Here is a 12,165-nt window from a genome sequence, read left to right as displayed (position 1 = left end):
TCCTGAGACAAATCCTAACGGGTGGTAAAGGTCAGACACATGTGAACTGAGACACAGTTCTGCAGCTCTGACTTTACAAGAAGGCTGGAGGCAACCAGCGGTCACAACAGAGGCCTACAGGTGCACACTGAGTTATTCCCAAACCACTCACCCTTCCCTAGCCCATCACTATACCAAAGCACCAAAAATTTGAATAGAAACTATTATTGAAACCACTTAAAATTGCAATGAAAAACGGGGGGTAAACCCTTAAAATCCAAGACAAGGAAAGAAATAACAGAATGCTCACCAAGCCCACAATTTATCTTTCTAGATATTTAGATAAAACTCTAATCTATTATATCTTAAGCACATAATAAGGCACATAATAAGAAATTAAGTAAATACACAGTAATTCTGAGTATTAGAGATTATAGTGGTACAAAAAACCCTTGAGATTTTTTTCTAAAAGAAGACCTTACCAAAAATAACTTTTAAAAAATCTGTCAAACCATATGATAGACCTGAATATTTTCCTTAAGACTGTAAACTTTTTTTCTGAAAACAATTATAAAAAAGTAGGATTACTTTTCTTTTAAAATTTTCCAAGATCATATTACATTACTTGACAAATGTCATTTTGAAATTCAAAACATAATTTTTTTTCTAAAATGGTTCACTATTCTGATATTGTAACAGATCTAGGCTGAATTCCACTTCTGTTTCCCTGGGACAATTGCAACACTTTGCGTTTCCAAAAAGTCTTTGAAAGAGAAGATATGCATTATTCAAAGGAGTGACATACAGTGAAAAAAAAATCACTGAAAGAAAGCATGCATGTTTATAAACCTGCTTCCAATATAACTCCATGTGGTTATGTATAATAACTATCAATAGATGCAAATATCTGATATAATTTATAAGTGAACATCATTTTCTACAGGGAAATTGCTGAATCATAAAGTTAAAAACTTGGTTGTAAGTGGTTTAAATTACATCAAGAAATTGTAAAAGTCTGTATGCCTAAATTCCTCAAAGTACAAAGGATACTAGAAATGTCATGTAAGGCTGATCTGGACCCAAACTTAAACAAAGTCTATCCTTTTGAAATCTAATTCAGGGAATTAAATTATTTAAAAAATATTTTCCTGATCTTTTTTCCTGAAAGTTATTTTCATAGAAACTGCAGTACAAAGGAAAAGCAAACCTTTGATCAACATTGGTGGGAAAAATTGGAGAAAAAAAGGAATATCTCTTGTTTTGAATGTACTTGAATATTAATCAAACTCCCAAAGAGTTACTTTTGTGAAAGAGGCAGAATTGGTCTTGAGCTGCTAAAGTTTGTGCCTGAAGACTTTACTGAAATTATGGTCCAGTTTCAGGAGAACATTCACAGAGAGCTCAGATGGTGGACTTTGAGAAGGAAACTCTGAGGTGATGATTCTCTCCAAGATCATGATTGTGAAGCTCAATAAGGGCCTGGATTGCTTCTTCCACAGACCCCAACTGAATGAGTGCCATCTTACGATCCTTCTGAAAGAATTTAAAAGCCTTCACTGAGCATCCAGCGTCTATGAAAAGGTTCTTCAAATCATCCATTGTAACAGAAGGGGGGATGTTGGAAAGTTGTAGAGTGGCTGACGGCGGGAAGATATTCTGGAAGTTCTTTGAGCCGGGCTTTTTAAAGCGATGCAGGGGACTATTGCTGAAGTCCTTAGTCAGACCTTGGTCTTCCTGTCCCTCTCTAGGGAGCTGGACTGCTTGGTGTTTGGACAGTGTAGCACGAAGTACTTTTCCATAAAGTCTCTGACCACTTAGATGGTTCATTGCGAGCTGAGCTTGACTTGCGTCTGCCATCTGCACCAAAGCGTTTTCTTTCTTGTTAAACATGATCTTCACTCGATGGACATCACCATACACTCCAAATAGGATAAAAAGTCCATGTGGTGTGATAAAATCAGGATTGAGGTTGGTGACAAGCAGAACAGAATTCCCTGGTATGCCACTTGTCCCAGGAATGGCCATCCTTCCAGTGACAGCAGAGGAGGTGAGTGTGAGGGGACCAAGGGCTCCAGGAACAGCTGGAACAGACAGACCTGTAGCTTGAGGAAATCCAATGGTGGGGGCAAATCCAGCAGCCCCTGCATATGGAGAGGAAATTATACCTGGTGCACCAAAAGCAGCAGCCATAGGAGGTTCAAGGGGTGGCTGACCATCTCCAGTAGGAAGGTCTATGCGAGTAAAGTCTCTGCTTTTGTCATTATTGTATTTCACATTAAGGCTGGTGAGTTTGGAGAAGTCAATACGCAGAGTGCAGCATGCATTATAGATATTCTGGCCATCCAAAGCCATTTTGGCATAATGTGCATTCAGTGGGTCAGCATACTGAAGCAAGGCTTGAAACTGATTATTCTTTGTAAAGGTGATAATCTTCAAGACTGTGCCAAATTTAGAAAATATCTGATGAAGAACTTCCAAAGTGACAGGGTAAAATAGGTTTTCAATAATTATCCGGAGCACAGGACTCTGCCCAGGTAGCACTGTGCCTTCACTGGAAGGAGCTCCAGGAAGGGACAGGTTTCCTGACTGTACAGCACTGACAGCCTGCAGTGCAGCTTGGGCTCTAGCCTGATTAGGCAGATTGTCAGTCTTAAGTTCTCGGTGATTGGAATACTGGATATAAACAGGCTGACTTCGTAGATGAGGAGTAACAGGAGTGTAATAATTTACCATAGTAACAGCAGCTTCTTAAGAAGCCATTTCTAAAAAGGCCTGGCTTTTTCCTTTCAACATCAAAAGATTAGTTACTTTGCCAAATGGTAGACCTAATGATATGACCTCTGCTTCGGTGACATCACATGGAATTTTGCGAAGATGGAGAACACGGGAAGGCGAACAGGGAGGTCTATCTCCTTTAAATTTCTTGTTGTCATTCCCATTAGCATACACACCTGCAGAAGGAGTAGAATTGCTCATGGTAGAAGGTCCGTTAATGACACCAGGAGAAAGAAGCTCATCAGATCCCCGCCATCCATGGCCCAGATGGAGGAGCGCGTCGTGCGGGGATTGACGGGCTCGCCGCGGGCGGGGGTGGGGGGAAAGCAAGCGGCGGCTCCGGGGACCGGCGAGCGGAGCCGCTCCGCAGCTCCGGCCGGTCGGAGGTGGAAGGAAGCTCCAACCCGTTTTTCAACTTCTTTTACTAAACCAGCTTTAGTCAATGTGGTGTGTGGATCACATCTCCATTTCCATGACGTGTGGAGTACAGGGGTCTGCATGGACCTATTGGCCATTCATGTACCTCATAGAGGAGGTCTAGATAAATTGTTTCTCTGGCTTTAAATAGGTTAACATTTTGCTGGTGTTTGTAGTCCTTTGATTGTCTTGGATATGAGTTCTTCTTAAGGCACATGAACATGCCAAAATTTTCTTCTTCTAGCCATCTTGCCTTACTCTCCTTGGTGTTGTCTCTGAAGCACGCTGGCTCATGGTGATAGAGCTGTGAGTCTTTAACATCCTAACAAGAGCTTTTGCCTCATTCAGTCACAGCAACGCGGGCCCTGGCCCTGTGCCCCGACTCTATGTCTGTTCTTGGCCTCATCAAACTCAGCAGGCAGAGCTCTTTACCACAGAGCCATCTTTCCTGCCTCTTCCTTGTGGTGCCAGTAGAGGGCACCAAACCTCCTTTTGAGAGCAATTATGTGGTTGCCAGGAATCGAACTTCTGACCTTTGGAAGGGCAACCAATGCTCTTAACCACTGAGCTATCTCTCCAGCTCTTCTTACGGTAGCCAAAAGAGGGCACAAGACCTCATGGCAGATGGTTGTGACCCATTATGTGGTCGCCTGGAATTGAATTCAGGAGGTTGGAAGAGCAGGCAATTCTCTTAACCATTGAGCCATCTCTCTTGCATCTTCCTTCTGTTGCCAGTAGAGGGCACCAAACCTCCTTTTGAGAGCAATTATGTGGTTGCCAGGAATCGAACTTCTGACCTGTGGAAGGGCAGGCAAAGCTCTTAACCACTGAGCTATCTCCCCAGCTCTTCTTTCTGTATCCCAAAGAGGGCACAAGACCTCATTGCAGATGGTTGTGAGCCATTATGTGGTTGCCTGGAATTGAATTCAGGAGGTTGGAAGAGGAGGCAATGATCTTAACCACGGAGCCATCTCTCATGCCTCTTCCTTATGTTGCCAGTAGAGGGCACCAAACCTCCTTTTGAGAGCAATTATGTGATTTCCAGGAATCGAACTTCTGACCTTTGGAAGAGCAGGCAATGCTCTTAACCACTGAGCCATCTCTCCAACCCGTTTTTCAACTTCTTTTACTAAACCAGCTTTAGTCAATGTGGTGTGTGGATCACATCTCCATTTCCCTGACATGTGGAGTACAGGGGACTGCATGGACCTATTGGCCATTCATGTACCTCATAGAGGAGGTCTAGATAAATTGTTTCTCTGGCTTTAAATAGGTTAACATTTTGCTGGTGTTTGTAGTCCTTTGATTGTCTTGGATATGAGTTCTTCTTCAGGCACATGAACATGCCAATATTTTCTTCTTCTAGCCATCTTGCCTTACTCTCCTTGGTGTTGTCTCTGAAGCACGCTGGCTCATGGTGATAGAGCTGTGAGTCTTTAACATCCTAACAAGAGCTTTTGCCTCATTCAGTCACAACAACGTGGGCCCTGGCCCTGTGCCCCGACTCTATGTCTGTTCTTGGCCTCATCAAACTCAGTAGGCAGAGCTCTTTACCACAGAGCCATCTTTCCTGCCTCTTCCTTCTGTTGCCAATAGAGGGCGCCAAACCTCCTTTTGAGAGCAATTACATGGTTCCCAGGAATCGAACTTCTGACCTTTGGAAGGGCAACCAATGCTCTTAACCACTGAGCTATCTCTCCAGCTCTTCTTACTGTAGCCAAAAGAGGGCACAAGACCTCATGGCAGATGGTTGTGACCCATTATGTGGTCGCCTGGAATTGAATTCAGGAGGTTGGAAGAGCAGGCAATTCTCTTAACCATTGAGCCATCTCTCTTGCATCTTCCTTCTGTTGCCAGTAGAGGGCACCAAACCTCCTTTTGAGAGCAATTATTTGGTTGCCAGGAATCGAACTTCTGACCTTTGGAAGGGCAGGCAAAGCTCTTAACCACTGAGCTATCTCCCCAGCTCTTCTTTCTGTATCCAAAAGAGGGCACAAGACCTCATTGCAGATGGTTGTGAGCCATTATGTGGTTGCCTGGAATTCAGTTCAGGAGGTTGGAAGAGCAGGCAATGTTCTTAACCACTGAGCCATCTCTCCAACCCGTTTTTCAACTTCTTGAACTAAACCAGGTTTACTCAATGTGGTGTGTGGATCATATCTGCATTCCACTAACATGTGGAGTACAGGGGTCTCCATGGACATATTGGCCGTTCGCGTACCTCATAGATGAAGTCTAGATAAATTGTTTGTCTGGCTTTAAATTGGTAAACCTTTTGCTGGTGTTTGTCGTCCTTTGGATGTCTTGGATGTGAGTTCTTCTTAAGGAACATGAACATGCCTGTATTTTCTTCTTCTAACCATCTTTCCTCATTCTGCTTGGTGGTGTCCCTGAAGCATGCAGGCTCATGGTGATAGAGCTGTGAGTCTTTATTATCCTAACAAAATGTTTTGCCTGATTCTGAGACAACAACGGGGGCCCTGGCTGTATGTGTCCACTTGGCCTCATCAACCTCAGCAGGCAATGCTCTTAACCACTGAGCCATCTCTCCTGCCTCTTCCTTCTGTTGCCAGTAGAGGGCACCAAACCTCATTTTGAGAGCAATTATGTGATTTCCAGGAATCGAACTTCTGAACTTTGGAAGAGCAGGTAATGCTCTTAACCACTGAGCCATCTCTCCTGCATCTCCCCTCTGTTGCCAGTAGACGGCACCAAACCTCATTTTGAGAGCAACTATGTGATTCCCAGGAATCGAACTTCTGACCTTTGGAAGAGCAGGCAATGCTCTTAACCACTGAGCCATCTCTCCAACCCGTTTCTCAGCTTCTTTTACTAAACCAGGTTTACTCAATGTGGTGTGTGGATCACATCTCCATTTCCCTAACACGTGGAGTACAGGGGTCTCCGTGGACCTATTGGCCGTTCGTGTACCTCATAGAGGAGGTCTAGATAAATTGTTTCTCTGGCTTAAAATTGGTACACCTTTTGCTGGTGTTTGTCGTCCTTTGGATGTCTTGGATGTGAGTTCTTCTTCAGGAACATGAACATGCCTGTATTTTCTTCTTCTAGTCATCTTGCCTTACTCTCCTTGGTGTTGTCTCTGAAGCACGCTGGCTCATGGTGATAGAGCTGTGAGCCTTTAACATCCTAACAAAAGCTTTTGCCTCATTCAGTCACAACAACGCGGACCCTGGCCCTTGGCCCTGACTCTATGTCTGTATGTGGTCTCATCAAACTCAGCAGGCAATGCTCTTTACCACAGAGCCATCTCTCTTGCCTCTTCCTCGTGGTGCCAGTAGAGGGCGCCAAACCTCCTTTTGAGAGCAATTATTTGGTAGCCAGGAATCAAACTTCTGACCTTCGGAAGGGCAGCCAATGTTCTTAACCACTGACCTATCTCTCCAGCTTTTCTTACTGTAGCCAAAAGAGGGCACAAGACCTCATGGCAGATGGTTGTGAATCATTATGTGGTTGCCTGCAATTGATTTCAGGAGGTTCTAAGAGCAGGCAATGCTCTTAAGCACTGAACCATCTCTCACGCCTCTTCTTTTTTGCCAGTAAAGGGCACCAAATCTACCTTTTGAGAGCAATTATGGGATTGCCAGGAATTGTAGGGACATAGCCCCACCCATGGGGGCGTGTTCGCCTCGGGCTAATGTTTACGGATAAATCTGCCGGGCGTGAGCCCAGCAGCCCTTTTTCTTTTGCTCCGCTTTTCCGGTACACCGCGGGAACCTGTGGTCCTGTAAGTTTATTTCCTTATTAAAGCTCTATATATCTATATAATCTGTCTACATTCATTTGCGCCGCCACATTTGGCGTCCCGACGTCGGGCTATTTTGCCCCCGACCCGGCACAGGGGGGGCGCAAGCTCCACCTTTCCCGGCTAGTTGCCTGAGCTCAGGAAGGCGATTTACAGCGCGCTCCCTGCTCGCTTTCCCTTCCCCCACTCCAGGCCACTACAGTCACAGAGCAGCAACCCCCCACAGAGCAGTTAATAGCTCCCTGCTTCTTCCAAACCCTCACTGCCTGATTTAAGTGAAGCACCCGCAGTTTTGAAGTAAAAGCCACCAACCCCTTCCCTTAACAGGCAGTACAATAATTTTTGTTTTGAGTTAATTGTTTCAGACCGGCTCTGGCTTAGACCACGTGGACTCAGGTGCATTTCTTTAGCCACCACTGGCAGGAAAACTTCATTACAGGTACATAATTTTCTTTTATAAATAAGAAAAATGTCTGAAAACATTACCATTCAAGACTTTAACAGCCTTTTCAGTTGTACCATGTGGGAGATTTTACAAGAAGTGTCTGTCAGCCCACAGATATGGATCTTTCTGGGATTCGTAGTTTTCCTTGGTACTGTATGGTTTGATAATAGAAATATGATAAAGTCTTTACGAGACGAGGTTGAACGCTTAAAAACAATTGAGAATGACAACAATCTTCTCAAAAATCAGTTTGAAGTTCTCCAGGCAGAGAACAGATCTTTGTTTAACACAACTCGACAAACTGAAAAAAATTTAGAAGAGGTACAGGCTGATGTTAAGGAGAAATTCATTACTATGGAAGAGAGAACAGCTGATTTGGATCGTAAGCTTCAGTCCCTTTCTGAAACATTAATGGCTGATATTAAGGAGAAATTCATTACTGTGGAAGAAGGAACAGCTGATTTGGATCGTAAGCTTCAGTCCCTTTCAGTAGGAACAGAAACATTAACTGAGAGAATCAAAACTGCTGAATGTGACAATCGGATTTTGTCTAAAGCTTATGACAGATTGACAGAAAGATTATCTATACAAGAAGGCACGGTATATGCTATAAAAATTATGTCCAAAGATGAGACATTATCTGTAATGGACAAACTTCATACTTTAGAATCCTCAATGAAGGCTTTAGAACATAATTCTGGACAGGAGATTCAGACATTAAAGAAGGCAATGGTGAATAGAATTGAAAAGATTGAGGAATTTCTAAATTCTGAGGAAGAAGAGCAAGAGGTAGAAAGGCATATTTTAACTAAATCTGTGGGTAAATCCCTCCGGGACAATTCCCACAAAGCTCTACCTACAGTTCTACCTGCCTTTCCAGTTGTAACAACTGAGAAAGTAGTTGGTTCCAGAAACCCTAGGGTCATCAAGGAAGATACATGGGAACCTGTCCGTATGAATGATCTCAAAGAAATTAAACAGGCTGTAATGACTTTTGGAATGAATGCCTCTTTTGTTAAAGAGATGCTAAGATCTTGGGCTACCACTAATAAGGTCACGCCCAATGACTGGTTTCAACTGAGCTCTGCTGTCCTTGAGAGTGGAACGCAATTGAAATGGAAATGCTTATTCAGGCAAGAGGCTAGACTTTTAGAACAGCAAGAAAGAGCAAAGGGAATTGAGATTTCCATAGATCAAATTTTGGGAGAGGGGCTATTTTCTGAGCCTCAGGAACAAGCTAATTTGGATGAAAACATACTCTCTGTGTGTACTACAGCAGCCTTAAGGGCTTGGGACAGGGTGCAAGACCCAGGACAGAGGATGGAATCATTTGTCAGAGTTAAACAGGGTCAAAGAGAACACTTTAGTGACTTTTTACAAAGAATAACTAAAGCTGTACAAATAGGGATATCTGACCCAGAAGCAAGACGTATAATGATCGAGACTTTGGCTTATGAAAATGCAAATGTGGAATGCAAAAGGATTTTGGGACCTTTAAAGCTCAGATCAGCGCCATTAGAAGAATGGGTCTTGCATACACTAGATGTTGATACATTTGACTATGGCACTGAAGCATGGGTAGAAGAAGCAATTTCCAATGGTAAAAGGAGACATCAGAATACCAAATGTTTTAATTGTGGCAAAATGGGTCATATGAAAAGGAATTGTAGACAACGGATTTTCAGAAATAATAATAATGCATCTTCTAGAAATAACAGAAATAGGAGGACTCAGCCTTCAGGTTTATGTAGAAGATGTGGAAAGGGCAGACACTGGACGAATGAGTGCAGGTCTACAAGAGATAGACAAGGCAACCTGATACAGACGGGAAACATGAGAGGGGGGGGCCTCACAGGCCCCCATGGCAAACATGGTTCAGTCATTTCCAGTTACTACAGAGAACGTGACTCGTCAGGACAATTAGAAAGCCCCATGCCTACTGTTACAAGCAATAATGATCAGAAAGATGAGTTCCGTGTGTTTTGGCAAACTTCTATAAATGACCAAAGACCAAAGCTGAGAGTGTGTGTAAATGGCATTTTTATTACTGGCCTGCTGGACACAGGTGCGGATGTAAGTATCATTACCCCAGAATCTTGGCATCCATATTGGCCTCTTCAGAATGTAAATGTTCAGCTCCTGGGAATTGGAACCCTATCTCGAGTAAGGCAGAGCACGAGATGGGTTGAATGTATAGGACCAGAGGGACAAATAGGAAAATTAAGGCCATATGTAGCCAATATTGCAATGAATTTATGGGGTCGTGACCTATTACAACAATGGAATACCCAAATTAACATTCCTGCTACTTCTAGAGCCTATATTTCTGGGGATAATATTAAAAGATATTACAAACGGAGAAAACCGGCCATTCGGGCTGTACAAGAACAAGCAATTGATGTCCCTTCAGAGATACCAACAGCCTTGCCTTTAAAATGGTTGACTGAGAAACCAATATGGACAAAGCAATGGCCTTTAGCTGAGGAAAAGTTACAGGCTTTAGAACAGTTGGTACAAGAGCAATTAGATGCTGGACATATAGAAGAATCTACCAGCCCTTGGAATTCTCCTGTATTTGTGGTTAAGAAAAAATCAGGTAAATGGAGAATGGTGACAGATCTCAGGGCTATCAACAAGGTTATTCAACCTATGGGCCCTCTGCAATCTGGAATTCCTTTGCCCTCTTTATTGCCAAAAGGATGGCCTCTCATAGTTATTGATTTAAAGGATTGTTTTTTCACTATACCTTTACAAAAAGAAGATAGAGAAAAATTTGCCTTCACAGTGCCTACTTATAATAATTCTCAACCTTCGAGGAGGTACCACTGGACCGTCCTCCCCCAGGGTATGTTAAATAGCCCCTCCCTGTGCCAATATTTTGTGAATCAACCATTGCCAATAATACGCAAGAAATTTCCCAAATCGATAGTATATCATTACATGGACGACATTTTGTTATCCGATTCAAACATGGATACCTTGAACAGATTGTTTGAAGAAATAAAAATACTTTTACCAAAATGGGGATTGCAAATTGCTCCTGAAAAGATTCAGAAGGGAGATTCTGTTAATTATTTAGGTTATAAAATAGGTTTACAAAAAATTAAGACACAAAAGGCACAAATTCGGAGAGATCGCCTACGGACTCTTAATGACTTTCAAAGACTATTAGGGGACATTTCCAGTCTACGGCCAGCTATTGGGATAACACCTGATCTAATAATTCATTTGAACAAAACCTTGGATGGTGACAAAGATTTAAACAGTCCCAGAGAATTAACAGCTGAAGCAGAAAAGGAACTGACGATGATTGAGGAAAAATTACAACAGGCACATGTGGATAGGGTAAATCCAGAGCTCGACTGTATTCTCGTCATACTACCATCAAAAATTTCCCCTACAGGAATTTTAATGCAGAGAGATGATATTATCTTGGAATGGATCTTTGTACCACATAAACCAAGTAAGAAACTGAAAACTTATGTAGAAAAAGTCTCTGAGTTAATTATAAAAGGCAAGTTGAGACTTCGTCAACTAGCAGGCATAGACCCAGCAGAAATTATAGTGCCTTTCACTGCTGATGAACTAAAGAAATTATGGGAAGATAATGAACCATGGCAAAGAGCTTGTGCTAATTTCTTGGGAGACATTAATAACAACTATCCAAAAAGCAAGAGGCTTAACTTCATAAAGAGAACTTCTTGGATCCTTCCTCGAATCGTCCGTGATACTCCAATAACTGGAGCCCGTACGTTCTATACTGATGCCAATAAATCAGGGAAGGCAGGTTACAAATCAGAAGACTTGGGTAAGGTGGAACAAAGTCCTTATGATTCTGTCCAGAAGGCAGAATTATATGCCATTCTTATGGTGCTAAGGGATTTTAAAGAACCTATTAATATAGTTACTGATTCACAATATGCAGAAAGAGTTATTTTACATATTGAAACTGCTGAATTTATACCTGATGATACAGAACTAACCTCTTTGTTTATCCAGGTGCAAGATTTGATTAGGAACAGGCTTTGCCCTATGTACATAACACACATCCGATCCCATACGGGTCTGCCAGGTCCTCTAGCACAAGGTAATGCAGAAATTGATCAATTATTGATTGGTAGTGTGCTACAAGCCTCTGAATTTCATAAAAAACATCATGTTAATAGCAAAGGTTTGAAGAAAGAGTTTTCTATTACATGGCAACAAGCTAGGGAGATTGTAAAGAAATGCCCTACTTGCTCTTTCTATAACCAAACGCCACTGCCTGCAGGGGCTAATCCAAAGGGCACCCAAAGGAATGAAATCTGGCAGATGGATGTGTTCCACTTTGCAGAATTTGGCAAATTAAAATATGTTCATCACACCATTGACACGTATTCAGGCTTTCAGTGGGCAACGGCTTTAAGTTCAGAAAAAGCTGATTCAGTTATCACTCATTTATTAGAAGTCATGGCTATCATGGGTATACCTACACAAATAAAGACAGATAATGGTCCTGCTTATGTCTCTAGGAAAATGAAACGGTTTTTTGATTATTACAATATCAAGCATGTTACAGGTATACCATACAATCCTACAGGTCAAGCAGTCATAGAAAGATCAAATCGAACTATAAAGGATATGTTGAACAAACAGAAAGGGGTGGAAAACACCCCCAGAAATAGGTTACATAATGCTTTGTTAACCTTGAATTTCCTCAACGCTAATGAGAAGGGAACATCGGCTGCAGAAAGACATTGGATAATGGAAAAGTCTACTGAACTAAATCAACCAGTTTATTTCAAGG

General features: G+C 42.3%; 1 pseudogene; it reads right to left on the bottom strand.

Moving 5' to 3' along the window:
• Positions 1–253: 253 nt before the first annotated feature.
• LOC130869111 (polypyrimidine tract-binding protein 3-like) lies at positions 254–3,145 on the bottom strand (annotated as a pseudogene).
• Between the last annotated feature and the right edge of the window lie 9,020 nt (positions 3,146–12,165).

This window comes from Chionomys nivalis, unplaced genomic scaffold (assembly GCF_950005125.1).
Source record: "Chionomys nivalis unplaced genomic scaffold, mChiNiv1.1 scaffold_60, whole genome shotgun sequence".
Classification (NCBI taxonomy): domain Eukaryota; kingdom Metazoa; phylum Chordata; class Mammalia; order Rodentia; family Cricetidae; genus Chionomys; species Chionomys nivalis.
The sequence above is the reverse complement of the archived record's forward strand: the minus strand, read 5'-3'. Positions and strand labels throughout refer to the sequence as shown.